Source organism: Neofelis nebulosa, chromosome 18, assembly GCF_028018385.1.
Source record: "Neofelis nebulosa isolate mNeoNeb1 chromosome 18, mNeoNeb1.pri, whole genome shotgun sequence".
NCBI lineage: Eukaryota > Metazoa > Chordata > Mammalia > Carnivora > Felidae > Neofelis > Neofelis nebulosa.
Window position 1 is genome coordinate 24,498,507 of NC_080799.1, and position 17,916 is coordinate 24,516,422.

The 17,916-nt window shown below is 45.4% G+C and overlaps 2 long non-coding RNA genes across 2 annotated transcripts; one reads left to right on the forward strand and one right to left on the reverse strand.

Annotated features, from left to right (window-relative positions):
• The first annotated feature begins 232 nt into the window (after positions 1-232).
• Positions 233-9,648, forward strand: LOC131501006 (uncharacterized). The gene is made up of 2 exons (XR_009256560.1): positions 233-381; positions 9,104-9,648. It is a non-coding gene; the product is annotated as an uncharacterized LOC131501006 (long non-coding RNA).
• Positions 7,384-17,803, reverse strand: LOC131501007 (uncharacterized). The gene is made up of 3 exons (XR_009256561.1): positions 17,292-17,803; positions 16,026-16,212; positions 7,384-8,267 (listed from the first exon to the last, which is right to left on the reverse strand). It is a non-coding gene; the product is annotated as an uncharacterized LOC131501007 (long non-coding RNA).
• Between the last annotated feature and the right edge of the window lie 113 nt (positions 17,804-17,916).

The window sequence follows — 17,916 nt, forward strand, 5'->3', positions numbered from 1 at the left end:
GGGATTCTCATCTGTACTTGATTTCATCTCCTTGCCTCTGAACTCCTTGCTGAATATAGCAACCTACTGACTCCCGCCCCACCTTACAATTTGGACATCGGCACTACTGAATGGCTTTAGGTTTTCCACCACCTTTGGCTGTGGTGCATTCTAGAATCTCGAGGGAGAGCTTTCCATTTTAGCCCTGGGACCCTGGAAACACAAATGCTACTCTGATCCTTGCCTGGTGTCGAGGAGCGGGAAAATGATTTCCCTCTACCCTTCTTCCATTCTCCGGCTGGTGCCCAGTAAATTAGGCCGGCAAAAGGCAGATCGACAAGAGAAAAACAACGGAAGCTTACGAACAACGCACGTTGTGCGTGCATGTGGGAGCACCCGGAGGTGGGTGAGCCCAAGGGGTGGTCAGAACTTGGACTCACCTACTTCCTTACCCTAAAGACAGGGAAAGGAGTTTAGGGTTTCTGAGAAAGGGAGGAAAGATCTGGCAAGGGGATCCAGAAAATTCTGGTCCACAAGGGTTTTTGTTTGTAGTAAACTTTGTTAAGCGGATTAAGTAGGTGGCTTCTCTATTGGTAAGAGCTGTTAAGAATCCTCTTTACAAATGTAAATTTTCCTTATAAATGCACATTTCCTTAGGACAGGAAAGCTCGTGCCCTGCGTTTAGAGCTTTCCCGGCCTCTGCTGATTCTCAATGGCCTTTCGCTCAAAATAGCCCATCTGTCAAAGAGGCGTATTTCGAGGTGGCACGTCGTGGTACCCTTCACGGGGGCCCCTGTTTTACCAAACCTGATCCTTCTGAAAAGGTTGTGAGAAAAAAAGGATGCCTTAAAGGTTTTTCCGTCCTTCACCCCTCCTACGACTTCCTTTGTTACTCCCGACTGCCTTAACATTTTTCTCCGGTTGCGTCAGGGACTCTAAGGACGCAAGACTGAGGGTCTTGTGCCCAGACAGTAAAATTTCAAGCATCCTCATTCACGTGTTCTGATCAGAACTAAAAGCCGGAGATAGATGAGGACACCCGGAGTGAATGATCCCGTCTAGGTAAGGCCGGCCGATGCCATCTTTAAAATGCGCGACACGGCCAGGCTGGCAGGACCCAGGGAGCACACCCCGCGCAGCCCCCCACTGTGTCTAGCGGACCTGGAGAAGCATTGCCACAAAACTAATGATAAAATTAATAAGGCTCCCCCCGGGACCGCTCCCCCTGGAGTCACCGAAGCATCCTATATATTTTGCACAGGAGAATTACTGAATGGTTTTCATAAGCATATTATTATGGAATAATAATGATAATAATAAGTGATGAGGGAGCAGGAGGCAGGCTGAGGGCAAAATACAGGCTGGCACACCCTACGCCCCCAGGGGAACATGTGCGACGTTCCTCGGAACAAAGGAAAAGGGCTCAAGTGCTTGCCATAGTGGAGTGGGAAACTAAGGCAAATGGAAACCTTAATTCCCTTACTGCCTGTAGCCCGTTGACAAGTCCTTGAAACCGGCAGAGTGACCTCTCCCGAGGAGCTCAGCTGCCTGCTGATGACCCTTTGCTGAGGGCAAAGCAGAAGCTTAGCTTAATACTATCCCGACCTCGAGGACCCTGTAAGTCTACTTCCTTTATTTCAACTGCCCCAAGATACATGCTGGTAATCATGCTTTAAGCTTATGGCCCCCCATATGCATCTGAGGGGGTCTCAAGACTGAGGTTTTATTAAACAGTAATAAATGGTGTTTCCCTGGCAACAGCTAGCCCCTCAAGGCCCTGGAAACCTTGCTTCCAAAATTCCTTAGACTTGCTCTATCCCTGACCCCCTCCCAACCTGAGGGTATAACATCAGTTAACGGTCAGGACCCCAGTGCAGCTCTTCCTGCCCACGGGTCCTGTCCCCGTGCTTTAATGAAATCGCCTTTTTGCACCAAAGACGTCTTCAAGAATTCTTTCTTGGCCGTTGGCTCCGGACGGACCCCACGAACCCCCCGTCTCACCCCAAAACTTCATTAACAAACATTTATTATTATCATATGCCTGTCACTAGTATAAGAATTATAAGAATTTCCTATGTATTAACTCATTTCACTCTCCAAACTATTATCTTATTATTATTATTGACTTGATTTTATTATTTACTATTTTTCCCACTGTAGAAAAGAAAGGAAACTGAGGCAGGAAGCATCAGACATAAGGAAGCCTGAAGCTTCTGATCTCCTCCCCTGCATTAATCAACTTCGGCCACACCCAAGATCCAATGGTTCCTGAAGTGTTCGTTTTATTCTTTGTATCCCCAACTTTCTCTACAGAGACTCCATGTATGGGTTTCTTTATTCCTCCATTCTTCTCAGTAACCAGAGGGCCTTTTGACCTAAAGAGAATATTCAGCTCTAGAAAGTTTTCTTGTTTGTTTTGTTTCGTTTTAATTTTTTTTTTAATGTATTTATTTTTTGAGAGAGAGAGCGTGTGAGCAGGGGAGGGGCAGAGAGAGAGAGGGAGACACAGAATCCGAAGCAGGCTCCAGGCTCTGCACTCTCAGCACAGAGGCCGATGCGGGGCTCGAACTCACAAACTGTGAGATCATGACCTGAGCCAAAGTCGGACACTCAACCGACGGAGCCACCCAGGCACCCCTAGAAAGTCTTCTTATGCTATCTATCACATTATTCCCATGTCCCCATTCTACCTGTGGTCCTTGTAAAGCACGTATTAAGTCTATTTGTTAGAGCCCAACTCACCCCAAATCTTAACTAGAGTCTGGAGAAAACACTCTAGTCCTTGACATTGAGAACACCAGAATCTCCTTTAGAAATTTTTGGAGATGGTGGTATTTGGAATCACAAAGATTCTGATTCAAGAGGTTTTGAGGAGAGCCCAGGCATCTATATATATTTTTTTAAATCTATACGTAATTGCTTATATACCTTAGAAACTGAGAAACCTGTCTTCATGATAATAAGCAGTATGTTTTTTGTTTCGTCTGCATGTTTCTGCCTGTGACAGTTATGGATAACTGATGACGAATTTGGAAATTCTGAATTCTTATCCCCAATCTCACCAATGAAATAGGAAATATTACCAATAAAATATCACCAATAAAAATGAAAGAGAGATATGGCATCATGCATGTAAGAGCTGAAGAGAGCTCAGTGGGTACTCCCGAGGTCCTTACCATTTTATTGGCTGTAGGATTGGAGTTTTTCTTAAATTGCCTCTACTTAGCCACAGTCCACTCCCCCGTATGTTGTGAGCTCTTTCCTCCGGTTCTGTTTCTCTGTGAATCTGATCATATCTGTTTCCCATGTATCAGGAATGCGCTGATTTCCGTGTCAGTGCATGGCTGTCTTTCTTCTTTCTCATGCTGTTGGGAATTTATTCTTTTTCATAGCCTTCCATCTGTTCGAGAAGTATCAGGGGAGACAGGGGGCATACAGATGTGCTGGCTCTGTCCACCCTCGGAGCCCATGCCTCCCTCCACGCACTCCAGATTTGACTTTGTGAGGCACTGTTTTACTTCCCACCAAAAAGGGCCTTATTGATTCAACTCAAGGATGAGGAGAAATACATCTTTCCTCGATATGGAAAGGCTTTGAGGCCAGAGGGAATGACCTGTTCCTTAGGTCAGATCCACCAGCTGGGCTTGGGAAGCCGTTTTCTCTCCCCCTTCCTCCCCATCTTTCTTCCTCCACATCCATATGACTGCCCTCACTCTCTGACATATGGCATATACTCACACTGCTTGTCCTAAAAGAAGGTTCCAGCTGGATTGGGGCTGGAAAGACCCCTGAATCATGCTGATTAGATTCCAGTAGAGAGCCAATTTCAAGATTCACCCTGGCTTACAAGCTGGATACTAAAAACTCTCTTAGCATGACATTTTGATGCTGAGTGAAAGATGTCTGTTTTCAGTGGAACAAGGCAAATGTTGAGAGAAAAGCCAGAAAGGACTGTAAAAGCCATAGCTTCCAGGTCCCAGAACCAAAATATATGAGAGAGAAGGAACTACAGTCTATGAAGAGACGCTTAAATTCTCACAGGGGTCAAGTTTATTCTATAAATCAAGAAAATACAGATAACCTAAGAATCATAAAGAGCCCACATGAGTTTTTTAGTTTCAACTCCCACATCTGATTCCCTGTGCGCATGGAGACCTTGGCACTTGACTAACCTGGAGCCTACAGAGGTATTGAAAAAGTGAGGATCACCTCTTGTCAGCAGCTTTATTATGTGGAACCAGAAAGAAGTACCAACTTCAGGCCCGGAACACAAGGTCTCAACCTTGGCTGCACATCCGAATCATTCCCATGCCCAGGCTTCCCCCAGATCAGTTACATTAAAATCCCTGTGGATGAAATCCAGTCATGAACACTTTGAAAGGTCCTTGGATGATGTCAGTGTGTAGCTGGAGTTGCATGGGCAAGCCGAAGGTGAATAGTGAGAAAAATTCAACAGTTAAAGGAAGGTCTGAGAAAAGGGAGAGCAAGAGAGGGCTAGGTGTGCAGGTGGAGATCACCTGTTCTGCTTAATGGGGCAGGAGGAAATGAACATTAGTGTTCTACGAGCTTCTACTAAGACCCCCATATTATTGTCCAGGTCTTACCTCATTGAAGAGACACGGAGAGGTCCATTTGTAATTCATTCATTCCTTCTTCAAGCAACCATTTACTGATATCTACGATGTGCTCAGTACTGTCATGGACGGTGGCACCACAGTGATTAATGACACCTAATCTTGTCTCCCAGAAGTCAACAATGTGGCAGGGAAACATATAAACAATTATGCCCATCAGATAAGTCTTCTAATAGAGAAAATTAAAATTAGCAATTGGAGCAGTGGGGAGGGAATGATATAATTAAATTTGACTTATGGTTGAGGAAAACTAGAAACGATTCCAAAGGAAAGGAGATAATTGAGCCGATACTCTATGTATTTATTATTTATTTTTTATTATTAAAATTTTTTAAATATTTATTTAAAAAAAAAATTTTTTTTTTAACGTTTATTTATTTTTGAGACAGAGAGACAGAGCATGAACAGGGGAGGGGCAAAGAGAGAGGGAGACACAGAATCTGAAACAGGCTCCAGGCTCTGAGCTGTCAACACAGAGCCCAACGCGGGGCTTGAACTCACGGACCATGAGATCATGACCTGAGCCGAAGTCAGATGCTCAACCGACCGAGCCACCCAGGCGCCCCAATGTTTATTTATTTTTGAGAGAGGAGAGGGAGACAGAGCGTGAGTGGGGGAGGAGCAGAGAGAGAAGGAGACACAGAATCCGAAACAGGTTCCAGGCTCTGAGCTGTCAGCACAGAGCCCGATGTGGGGCTCGAACACACGAACTGTGATATCATGACCTGAGGTGAATTCTGACGCTCAACCGATTGAGCCACCCAGGCGCTCCGATCTGATACTTTATATATGAGTAGCAGTTTTCTTGACTGCCATGGAAAGTGGACCATTCCAGGCAGGGGGACCAGAAAAAACAAACAAACAAACAAAAAAGGAGCCGTACATTTGAAGAGTTTATTTTGCAACTGTGTCAGAATGGTCATGACATAGGATTTGCGGCAAAAGGTAGCAAGAGATAATAAGATTTAGGAGGAAAGATACATTCAATTTTGGAATTTCTTGCATTGAGTTTATGGCCAATGACAAATCAGTTACTGAAAAGTTTTTAAAAGGAGGGCGACATGAACAGATGATGCATGTTGAGAAATCTCATTCTATTACAGGATGGAGTTGTGTGGGGTGATGGGTACACGAAGACATAACAATTATACCCATTGATGGATACACGAAGTCATCAGACATACCAATTAGTTTGGGGGTTATTATTATTATTATTTACAATAATCCAGCTATAATTTGTGCTAAAGCAGTGGCCAGATGAACAGAATAAAGAGGGATTGACACAGAAGAGATTACAGAGAAGTTGTAACTTGGGTGTGAATTAGCTTGGGTGTGAAGGAAAGAAGAAAATCGGATCTGTAGGTGTCTAGTCTGAGTGAATGGGTGACACTATTGACCGAAATGTGGAATAAAGGAGAAGGAACAAGGCAGGAGATGAGAAGACGGGTTCAGGGTTCAACTGCCCTTTCAACATCCAACCATTGAAAGAAGACCCCGAGCAAACTTGTTCTCTATAAAGTATCTAGAAAGGTAGGTCTCTGAGTTGCCGGGATGGACACACCACAGAGCTCCTTGAGAAAGGATCTAGTTACTTTTCATGACAACAATTTAAAACTATGGATGGTGATTTTCACGTAATCAAGACCTCTGTATCTAGACCAGTTTAGGATCAGTCATTAGGGTTTGTCAAAACCAAGGATAATAAACTCCACGGGTTTCGGGGGCAAGGCAGATAGTGCTGGTCAGATGAGCACTGCGGTAAATCAGAAACGTAAAGTCCCGGCCCCCTGGGTGGTGCAGTCGGTTGAGTGGCCAACTCTTGACTTCGGCTCAGGTCATGGTCTCACAATTCGTGGGTTCAAACTCCACGTCAGGCTCCATGCTGACAGCATGGAACCTGCTTGGGATTCTCTCTCTCCCTCTCTCTCTCTCTGCCCCTCCCCTGCTTATGTTCATGCACGCTCTCTCTCTCTCTCAAAAATAAACTTTTTATTTTTCTTTAAAGAAAGAAATGTTAATTCCTATCAAAAGGAGGAAGCTCTCACTCGTGTTCCAAATGGCTGTTTTTTTGCTTTACTAGAAGATCTGTGTTGTCAGATCTTGGAATGTTACAAAAGAAATTGTATTTTTATGGAAATGTATGTGTATGTAATCGCCTCTATCCTTCCACGTTGTCAAGTAACTTCTTTTTAAAGCATACTATACTAGCTGATGAAATTCATCCATGGCCCCTGGGCTTTAAATCTTCTCTAAAGCTAAAAGTTTATATAATTGGCTTGTGCTATCACTTTGGGATAACTTTGTGAGAAAGAGGTCTCAAATTTCTTATACAACTAGCTCCCTTCATTGGCCTTAAATCTAATTCTTCCAAGGCTGAGGGTCCTTCTCCATACTGTTGCAGGAATTTAGAAACAAGGTCCTATTCAATGTATCCGTGTTGTTCGTCATTTTACTGAAGTCAGCGGGGCCCTTTCAGCTTCTCGTTTCTGAACAAATATATTTTTTTATATATATATATTTTTAACATTTATTTATTTTTGAGACAGAGAGAGACAGAGCATGAACAGGGGAGGGGCAGAGAGAGAGGGAGACACAGAATCCGAAACAGGCTCCAGGCTCTGAGCTGTCAGCACAGAGCCCGACGCGGGGCTCGAACTCACAGACCACGAGATTGTGACCTGAGCCGAAGTCGGCCGCTTAACCGACTGAGCCACCCAGGCGCCCCTGAACAAATATTACAGATTGGTCTATACACATAGGACAGTAAGTCTATAGATACAGAAAGTTTTTACCTCGAACTGCGATTATATGGGGCCATCTACAATGAGTATATAATCTCCTCACATTAGAAGAAACAAGAACCAGATAGACAACGTGCACTGCTCAACGATCACACGATGAGTTTCTCCCAGAGCGTGACCCTCCCTCCTCTGTCTCCCACATGCCTGGGCTGAAAGCTCATTGTGTCTTTGATTCATCTCTCTGTGGCTGTATCAGTTAGCTGTTGTCACATAACAAACAATTACAAAGCATCAGTGGCCGAAAGCAGTAGGCAATTACTTCTCATTCCCGCGCCTGCAGCTCAGCTAGGGTTCAGCGGCATGCTCCTGGGCTTGGCTTCAGGCTTCAGGTCTGGCTCATGTCACCTGGGGTCACTCTGCTCCCGTTCTGGGGCCCAGGGCACCTGGGAGGCAGAAGAGTGGCTCCCTGAGGAGCCAGCAAAAACACACAATGCCTTTAAAGCCTGGGCTCAGAATTCATGGGGTGTCATTCCCAACTACATTCCTCAGGCCACAGCAAGCCACTTGGCAAAGTCACAATAATAATCAGTGATGTCACACAATCTCCACGAGAGCCCTATGGAGCATAGAAAATCACCTCCATTTCCCAGGTAAAGGCACTGAACGGCAGACAGATTGAACGAATGGATGGATGCGACACGCACTGACCAGTAATTGGCAGAATAAGCTTTCAAAACAGATTGCTTCTACACCTCGCCACCATCGAACGCTGGATCTTTTCTGTCTTCCATGCTCCGGAAGTTATTGCCTCATCTTCAGAAGCTCATTGTAGTTCTGAGCCTTGGAAGTGTGTTGGCTGTATCAGTAATCGATCCACGTCTGTGCGTTACACGGTTATAGTCATGGCCAAACCCTGTAAGGTCAAACCCCTGCGGTTACAAGATCAAAAGGAATAGAGGAGAAAGGCCAGACAAACAAGACTGCAGGAGAAAGACGGGCTCCTTCCATGGCAGCAACCCCATTTCCCCGCGTTCCTGGACTGAAGTTACGACAAAGAACGCAAATGTAACTCTGTACCAAAATAATGGTGTGCAACTATTGGGCAACGTGTTAGCTGTTTTACCTTATAGCTTAGCCTTTGAGTTAGAACCATAAATAAGAGTGAACACTTTCCCCCTTGACACACAGCCCCAGAGACCATATAAATAACCAGAGCCGATTTAACTTGGGAGTTCAGATAGAGCAGACAAGGGGTCATGACATTAAGTCAAATGTCACTCTCTCTCCTTTTTTTTTTTTTTTTTTTATTTTTTTTTATTTTTGGGACAGAGAGAGACAGAGCATGAACGGGGGAGGGGCAGAGAGAGAGGGAGACACAGAATCGGAAACAGGCTCCAGGCTCCGAGCCATCAGCCCAGAGCCTGACGCGGGGCTCGAACTCACGGACCGGACCGCGAGATCGTGACCTGGCTGAAGTCGGACGCTTAACCGACTGCGCCACCCAGGCGCCCCTCTCCTTTTTGTACTAACACAGATTCCTAACCAGAAAGGGCAAGATCTGGCCATGACACTGGCCATAAAGGGACAGGTGATGAATTAGGTGCCGAGTCAGAGATCATTGATCCCCTTTGATGTTCTTCTGATAATGAGGGAGCCTAATCTCTCTATCAGCCTTTACTGTGCCCTAAATCTTAATGCTGTGTTTCTAATTTGGTCCGCACTGAAAACTGTTGTTCTGATGATTTTCAGGTTTACCAGACTGTCTCTTGAGACAGAGGAATTGCCTTAATCCGACAGAGACTTTTTCTGGAAATTAGAGTCCTGGACTTGAATCGTTTCCATCCTCTCTACTAAGCAGGGCCCGAGAAGATTTTTCAAGGACCTGCTGAGCGCCATGATTTTTGCTGTCCACCAGCCAAGACTGAACAATCACTGAGCTTTAACAGGGGATCTACCTTGTCCAGCAAGAGAAATTATATTTTCATGTAAACACGTGTTTAGGTAAACTCTCCCAGCTGGTACTTTGATGTTAAGGGAAATTCAGGAGTGCCTTCAGACCCTCAATCAGCCACCATCAGAGGTCGGTAGAGAAAGGGTCTCAAGCTACCTAAGCCCAGACTTGCCAACATCAGCATCATTTTTTTCTGATATCTACCACTGAGCCCTGCCCCCTCCATGGCTAGTCTGGAGCTCGGTAGAGAACCATGGTCTAGTCCAGGAGTCAGCCAACAATGACCTGTGGACCAAGTTTGGCTCACTGCGTGTTTTTATAAATAAAGTTTTATTGAAATACATGCATGCTCGCTTGTTTATGTGTTGTCTACAGCTGCTTCTGTACTATAACAGCAGAGTCAAGGAGTTCCAACAGAGACCATCTGGCCTGCAAAGCCTAAAATATTTACAATCTGGCCCTTTGCAGAAAAAGTTTGCCAATCCTGGGCTAGTCCTTTCGATATCTAAAAAAAGATATGTCCAGGTCCTTGAACTGAGAATTATCTGCAGCACAGCTCACTGTCTCTCAATTGTTAGGAAAATTCTCTATCTTATAACTGGAGTAGAAATATTGTGAATTAATGTGTCTAAAGCTTAGATATTATATCGGTTTTAAGATATATCCACCAATTATATCTTTATATTTTATATATGTTTGTGTATGTTTATATTCTTTGACAATCCCTCCATCAAGAGGGGGAGCCTCTGTTTCCTCCTCGTGGATCTGGGCAGGCTTGTAACTCACGTGTATCCAATAGAATATGATAGAAGTAATGTGCTATGACTTCTGAAGCCACAAATGAGAAAACGATGGTGTAGTTTTCTTCTTGTTCGCCGGGACACTTATACTGGAGTCTTGAGCCACCTTTTAAGAAGTCTGACCACCTTGAGGCCACCATACTGTGAGGAAGTTCAAGCCACTTGGGGAGGTGAAAAAAAAATGAACCCTTGTGCACTGTGGGTGGGAACATAAATTGGTGCAGCCACAGTGGGAAACAGTGTGGAGGTGCCTCAAAAAATTAAAAATAGAACTACCCTTTGACCAGTGGGATTTCCACTTCTGGGTATGTATCTGAAGGAAATGAAATCATCATCTCAAAAAGATATTTGCAACCCATGTTTGTTACAGCATTACCTGCAATTAGCCAAGATATGAAGACAATCCAAGTGTCCATCAATAGATGAATGGGTTACAAAAACTTGGTATACACACACACACACACACACACACACACACACTGGAATTATTATTCAGTCATAACAAAGAAGGAAACCCTGCCATTTGCAACTACATGGATGAACCTTGAGGGTATTAGGCTAAGTGAAATAATTCAGGCAGAGAAAGACAAATGCTGCACGATCGCTTATATGTGGATTCTAAAAAAACAAACTCAAAAAATCAGAGAGCAGATTGGTGGTTGTCGGGGACAGGATGCAGGAGTGGGAAATGGGTGAAGGCATTCAAAGAGTATAAGCTTCCAGTTTTCAGATGGATATGTTCCGGGAATCTAGTGGCCAGCATGGTGATTACAGGTAACAATACTGTATTGCATATTTGAAAGTTAGTAAGAGAGTACATCTTAAATGTTCTCACCACACACACACACACACACACACACAATTTGTAACTATGTGAGGAAATGAATGTGTTAACTAGCTTTATTACAGTAATCATTTTGCAACCTATACATATATCAAATCATTACATTGTTCACCTTAAACTTATACCATGTTATATGTGAATTATAGCTCAGTAAAGCTGAGGGCAGGGGGTGGGGAAGAAAGGAAAGAATGACTCAGAGTGTAGAATCAGAAGCCTAGAGGGTAAAGACAAGAGCCATGGCAATAACTCTCAAGGTCTCGTACTGAGCGCTAATCAAGGAACAGACATTTGCCTGGCTAGATGTCAGAATAGCTATGGACGAGTGGTTGCCATATATCTCTTTCCCTCGCACATCTTTTTGAACTGCAGTGGCTATTGTAGTGATTTCATCCTTAAATCATCATTGTGTGGTAGTTGTATGGAGAAGCAGATGATTTGTCTAAGTCTTTTTTTTTTTTTTTTTAAGAGAGAGAGAATAAGTGGGGGAGAGGGACAGAGAGAGAGAGAGAGAATCTTAAACTCAGCACAGATCCTGACACAGGGCTCGATCCTACGACCCTGGGATCATGACCTGAGCTGAAACTAAGAGTTGGACACTCGACCGACTGAGCCACCCAGGCGTCCCTCTAAGTCTAGATTGAAAGAAGCATACGCAAGGAGCACCCCCCAGAGAGCCTCACCCACGCCTGGACATGAGTTAGACAATGAAATCCTGAAATCCGATGCCAACTCTTATCTGACAGATAGAATCAGCTTCCACTCACGTGGGGGAGCCAACTTTGGGAAAAAACACAAAGTGTTATGAAAAAGAACAAGAATAGTTGAAAAGGGCTCAAGAAAAATTATGGGAAAGTATACAGTCATGGAAATCAGATCCCAATGAAGACGAGGGAGGGACGCTAGACCCCTCTATAATTCAGCAAACGTAAAGGCACTTTTTCTTGCCCACTGCGACACCACTTAATGTTGAAAACAGTAGCCGACAATTTTCCTTGCTGCCTGAGGACCAGCCAAGGGCTCGCCTCACCACCTCACCTCACTTGTATCACATACTGAGATTGATAAACGAATGAGTGACCCAGGTGCCACATTTGTGTGCACTTTTTTTAAATGACTGGAACATAGAAATTCTTAGTGTCTCTACATCAGGAGCTAGAGAACAATATTTGGCCCTCCAGCTGAACAGCCTTGCCACAGTCTACCCGGCCCAGCCTCACTCTGATCTCAGAGTCAGTAGCACAATAACAGAAGCCATGGAAGAAAGAAACTGCCAGCTTGCCAAGTCTAACCCAAACCTGGGTCTGGCTGAAAAGGCTCACACAGATTCTTTTTATAACAAGAATACTCTTATGCCCAGGTAGCATCTCCTGTGGTTGACTACCTGTGGCGGGTAGATAAGTTTGTTAGTTTTACTTCCACAAACCCACAAGAGAAAAGACCGAGCCCTTGCGACCTCGGAGGAGAGAAGAAAGGGCAGAGACTAAGATCCAGACCCAATCAGCAGTCAGGTCACAGCCAGAATTAGTTCCTGTTGTGTTTAGACCATGCTAGTTTCAGTCATCATTTCAAGATCGGAGGTGATTCAAAGCTGAGAATTAAAGCATCTTCAGTTCCGAGCCCGAGTTGGGTTCCATCTTGCCAGCTCCTCTCCCCGCATCATGTAAAGCTGCTGGGACAAAATGGGACCATCTGAGCGGGAATCGGATAATAATAGCAAAGAGGAAGTAGGTTGGGGAGGGACGGTTGAGGCCACTCCAAGTAACCGGAGAACCCATTAGTTCCAACAGAATCCTTGCCAATCCCATGGGCCGCCATGAGCCTGTTTCCCCAGGAGAGCCCCAGGGATAAGGGTCTGTCTTGCTGCTGTGAGCACAGGCAGAGCCCTGAAAACCCAGGGGGACTGGGGACTGGAAAATCCAATTGGTAATGATGATCCCTATGAACTATGTGTGTCTGCTAAAGAGTGACAGTTCTCTGAAACCTTAACACCTTGTCACTTGCACACCTGAGACACGGGTATATACTGTGAGCCCCACATGCAGCGTTACTGAATATCAGATTCTACATTTCGGGCACCGGCCTCTCAGGGGAACCCAACCAACACAGAAAACATCAATGCAGACACATGCACGGTTTGATTCAGTGGAAAAGCTTTCCACGGGGACCTCGGAGCTAAGCAGCACAGCAGGACGGGCAGGGCAAGGCACACAGAAACAGAGGCAGGGCACAGAGATTTTAGCTAAGATGTTAAATGACCCGGGGAATTGATGGACGAGAAGAAAATGGAGATGAGGGAAGGAGAAGCTCAAGAATGAAGAGAACAGGGGCACCTGGGTGGCTCAGTCCATCTCTTGGTTTCGGCTCAGGTCCTGATCTCACAGTTGGTGAGTTCGAGCCCCGCATTGGGCTCTGTGCTGGCAGTGCAGGACTTGCTTGGGATTCTCTCTCTCTCTCTCTCTCTCTCTCCCTCGCTCTCTGCCCCTCCCCTGCTCATGTTCTCTCTCTCTCTCAAAATAAAAAAAAAGATAAATTAAAAAAAAAGAAGAAGAAGGAAGAGAACGACTAAGGGAAACAACGGCAGTTTGTAATACAGAAATGATGGAAATAAGAAAACCTCTATTTTCCGGGGTCCCTGGGTGGCTCAGTCGGTTAAACATCTGACTCTTGATTTTGGCTCAGGTCACGATCTCACGGTTTGTGGGTTCAAGCCCTGTGTCGGGCTTTGCGCTGACACTGTGGAGCCTGCTTGGGATTCTCTCTCTGTCCCTCTCTGCCCCTCCCCTGCTTGATCTCTGTCTCTCTCTCTCTCAAAAAATAAATAAACAGGGGCGCCTTGGTGGCTCAGTTGGTTGAGCTTCCGACTTCGGCTCAGGTCATGATCTCATGGCCCGTGAGTTCGAGCCCTGCGTCGGGCTCTGTGCTGACAGCTCAGAGCCTGAAGCCTGTTTCAGATTCTGTGTCTCCCTCTCTCTGACCCTCCTGCGTTCATGCTCTGTCTCTGTCTCAAAAATAAATAAATGTTAAAAAAAAAAAAGAAAATCTCTATTTTCCAAAACTACCGTCTTTTATCATGCAGTGTCATGATTATTTGTTTATGTCTCTCATCTGGCCTCAAGTTCAAGACAGAAAAACTATCTAGATTGCTAGCACAGCTCTCACAGCGTTAGCAAGGTTCTTGGAGTAGACGTTTAATAAGCTGAATATAGAGAAGGGACAGGGGGCAGAGGGAAACCGGCCTGAAGAGCTTAAGGCTGAATGCCCAGAGTTCTTCCTCAGGGGCACCTGGGTGGCTCAGTGGGTTGAACGTCCAACTTCAGCTCAGGTCATGATCTGGCGGTTGACCAGTTCAAGCCCCGCATGGGGCTCTGTGCTGTCAGCTCAGTGCCTGGAGCCTGCTTCGGGTTCTGTGTCTCCCTCTCTCTCTGCCCCTCCCCCACTCATGCTCTGTCTCTCTCTGTGTGTGTCAAAAATAAATAAACATTAAATTAAAAAAAAGTTCTTCTTCAGTATTTAAACAATCTCTGTTTGGGGTGCCTGGGTGGCTCAGTCAGTTAAACGTCCGACTTCAGCTCAGGTCACGATCTCACAGTCCGTGAGTTCGAGCCCCGCGTCGGGCTCCGGGCTGATGGCTCAGAGCCTGGAGCCTGCTTCTGATTCTGTGTCTCCCTCTCTCTCTGCCCCTCCCCCATTCATGTTCTGTCTCTCTCTGTCTCAAAAATAAATAAACGTTAAAAAAAAAAATTTAAACAATCTCTGTTTCTGTTTCCATCTCTCTCTCTCTCACCCACGTGAAGAGCCTTGGAAGCATCCGTCATTTCTCCCTCTTCCTCGACCCAAGTCTCCATCACTTTCCTACCCCCTCTGCTTCCCAATGTTACCTGTGTCCATAACTTCCTTCCCACCCTTGGCATCTCTGGCCTGACTATACTAAGGCTTCTTGGGCTGCCAGTGTGATCATAGCCCCAAAAGAAAATAAATTACTTCATTTATTTTTAATTGATAGTTTGATGAATCATTAAAATAATCATTATTTTCAATCATGTAAAAAAACTGGGGGGCCCCTGGGAGGCTCAGTCGGTTAAGCGTCCGACTCTTGGTTTCGGCTCGGGTCATGATCTCGTGGTTCGTGAGTTCCGGACCAGCACTGGGCTCTGCGCTGATAGCATGGAGCCTGCTTGGGATTCTCTCTCTGCCCCTGTCTCTGCCCCTCCCCCGCTCACTCTGTTTCTCTGAAAATAAATAAACTTTAAAAAAATTAAAAAAAAAATTTTTTTTTTTTGCTTAGAAATGCCTCTAGTTTACAAAGCCAGAGATCGTTGCGTCAAGTTTTTTTTTTTTTTAAACCACTTATAAAAAAGATGTTGACAATTCTTAGAGGAAGAAAAAGCTGTGTTACTCATTAAGTCAGAGTTACACACGGATTATATTTATAACATATATTTGTGTATCTACCATTTAGAGAGAAAAGGTAGGGAACAGCAAAGCGAGGGCTGCAGCAGTCAGATCTCTGATACTTGATTGTTTCTCACAAAGAGCATTTGTTGGCAGAAGGGACTAACCAGAACCATCCTTGCTTGAATTGTGATGGCTCCCTATCATCTACAGGGCAAAGTCCAAGGCCAGGTATGTCCTTGTTAGTACTATCAGGGCTCAGCCCATATCCCTTGAATCCCTTCTGAGATTTCTGGGTACCTCTCCCCCTGAGTCCCCCAGCTTCTGTAGCCTTTGCATCAAAGGACGCATAGTTTAGACTCTCTCTGGAATCCGCACGAGTGGAGCCTCCGCCCCAAGTACAGAGAAGCAAAAGTCAAGGCAGCCTACGACTCACTGAACTAAGAGCAGGAAAACCCAGCTCCCTTGCTTCAAGTAGGGACCAACTGTGAGGTGTAACTTACACTCCAGAGTTCCCCTGCAGATCAAGTCGAGGCCAGGACTTTGCCTCAAATCACATCCTTGCTGGGTACCTCATTTATCCACTGATGCATTGCAAACTCCTTCCAAAATTAATGGCTTAAAACAACAAGCATTTATCATCTCGTTCAGTATCTGAGGGTCAGGAATCCGGGAGCAGCTCACCTGGCTGCAGGCGGGTTGTCAGCAGGGGCTGCAGTCGTCTGATGGGGATGGAGGGTCTGCTTCCAAGATCACTCACATGGCTGTTGGCAGGAGGCTTCGGTTTCTTGCCAGATGGGCCTCTCTATAGGGCTGCTTACACGACGTGGCAGCTGTCTTTTCCCAAAGCAAATGATCCAAGAGGAGAGAGCTAGTAAGTGAGCAAGAGAGCACAGAAACAGAACCTAATCTCAGAAGGGACAGATCATCACTTGGGCTATTTGCTGTCGGTCACGCAGAGCAACCGGCACAATGTGGGACAGGATGGCAAGAAAGGGTACCAGGCAGTGAGGATGATCGGGGGCCCTCCTGGACACTAACAACCACAGTGGGCCTCCTGCCTTCTCCACCCTGCTCCTCCCATTCTCTAATCAGATTTTTCTAGAAGCACTTCTCCCTCCCCACCCAGTTTTATTGAGATATAATTGACATACAGCCCTGCTCAAGCTTTTGAACAGTGTGACTTGGCTTACATATATTGTGAAATGATGACCACAATTGGTTAACATCCACCATCTGGTATAGAGAAAGAAAGAAAGAAAGAAAGAAAGAAAGAAAGAAAGAAAGAAAGAAGAAATGAAGGAGGAAGGAAGGAAGGAGGAAGGAAGAAGGAAGAAGGAAAGAAAGAAGGAAGGAAGAAGGAAAGAAAGAAAGAAAGAAAGAAAGAAAGAAAGAAAGAAGAAAGGAAGGAAGGAAGGAAGGAAGAAGGAAGGAAGGAGAAAGGAAGGAAGGAGGAAGGAAGGAAGGAAGGAGGAAGGAAGGAAGGAAGGAGGAAGGAAGGAAGGAAGGAGGAAGGAAGGAAGGAAGGAGGAAGGAAGGAAGGAAGGGAGAAAAAATGAGAATTCTTAGGATTTACGCTCTTGCCAACTCTCACGTACCTACCGCAGTGTTAGCTATAGTCATCGCGTTGTACATCACATGCCCAGGACTTCTTTATCTTCTAACTGGAAATTTGGACCTTTGACCACCTGTCTCCAGTTTCCTCATCTGCACCCTCCACCCCCCTGCTTCTGATAACCACAAATCTGATCTCTTTCTATGAGTGTGGCTTTTGTTTTTTCGGTTTTGCTCTTAGATTCCACATGTAAGTGAAATCACACAGTATTTGTTTTTCTCTGTTGGACTTATTTCAGTTGGCAGAATGCCCTCAAGGTCCATTTATATTTGTCACAAATGCAGGATTCCCTCCCCCCCTTTCTGGCTGAATAACGTTCCCTTGTATATACATACCACATCTTCTTCATTCATTCCTCTGTCGATGGGCACTCACGTTGCTACCCTGTCTCGGCTACTGAAAGTCACGCTGCAATGAACACGGGGTGCAAATATCTCTTCGAGATCCCGTTTTCAACTCCTTTGGCTATAGACCCAAAAGTGGCATTGCTGGTTCACGTGGTAGGTGCATTTGTAACCTTCGGAGGACCCTCCATCCTGTTTCCCGTCATGGCTGGACCAGCTTCCATTCCCACCCGTGGTGCACGGTGTTGCCTCTTCTCCACATCCTCACCAGCATCGGTTATCTCTTGACTTTGCGACGATGGCCATTGTAGCGGGCATGCGATAGCTCACTGTGCTTCTGATCTGCATTTCTCTAACGTGGGTGATGTTGAGCATCTTTTCAAGCACACGTTGGCCATTCATATACCTTCCTTCGACGGACGTCTATTCAGCTCTTTGGCTTATTTTAAAAGTAGACACTTTGTGTTTGTTTTGCTGTTGAGTTATAGGAGTCTTAAAAAGTATCCTTTAGGGGCGCCTGGGTGGTTCAGTTGGTTGAGCATCCGACTTAAGCTCAGGTCACGATCTTGCGGTCCGTGAGTTCGAGCCCCGCGTCAGGCTCTGGGCTGATGGCTCA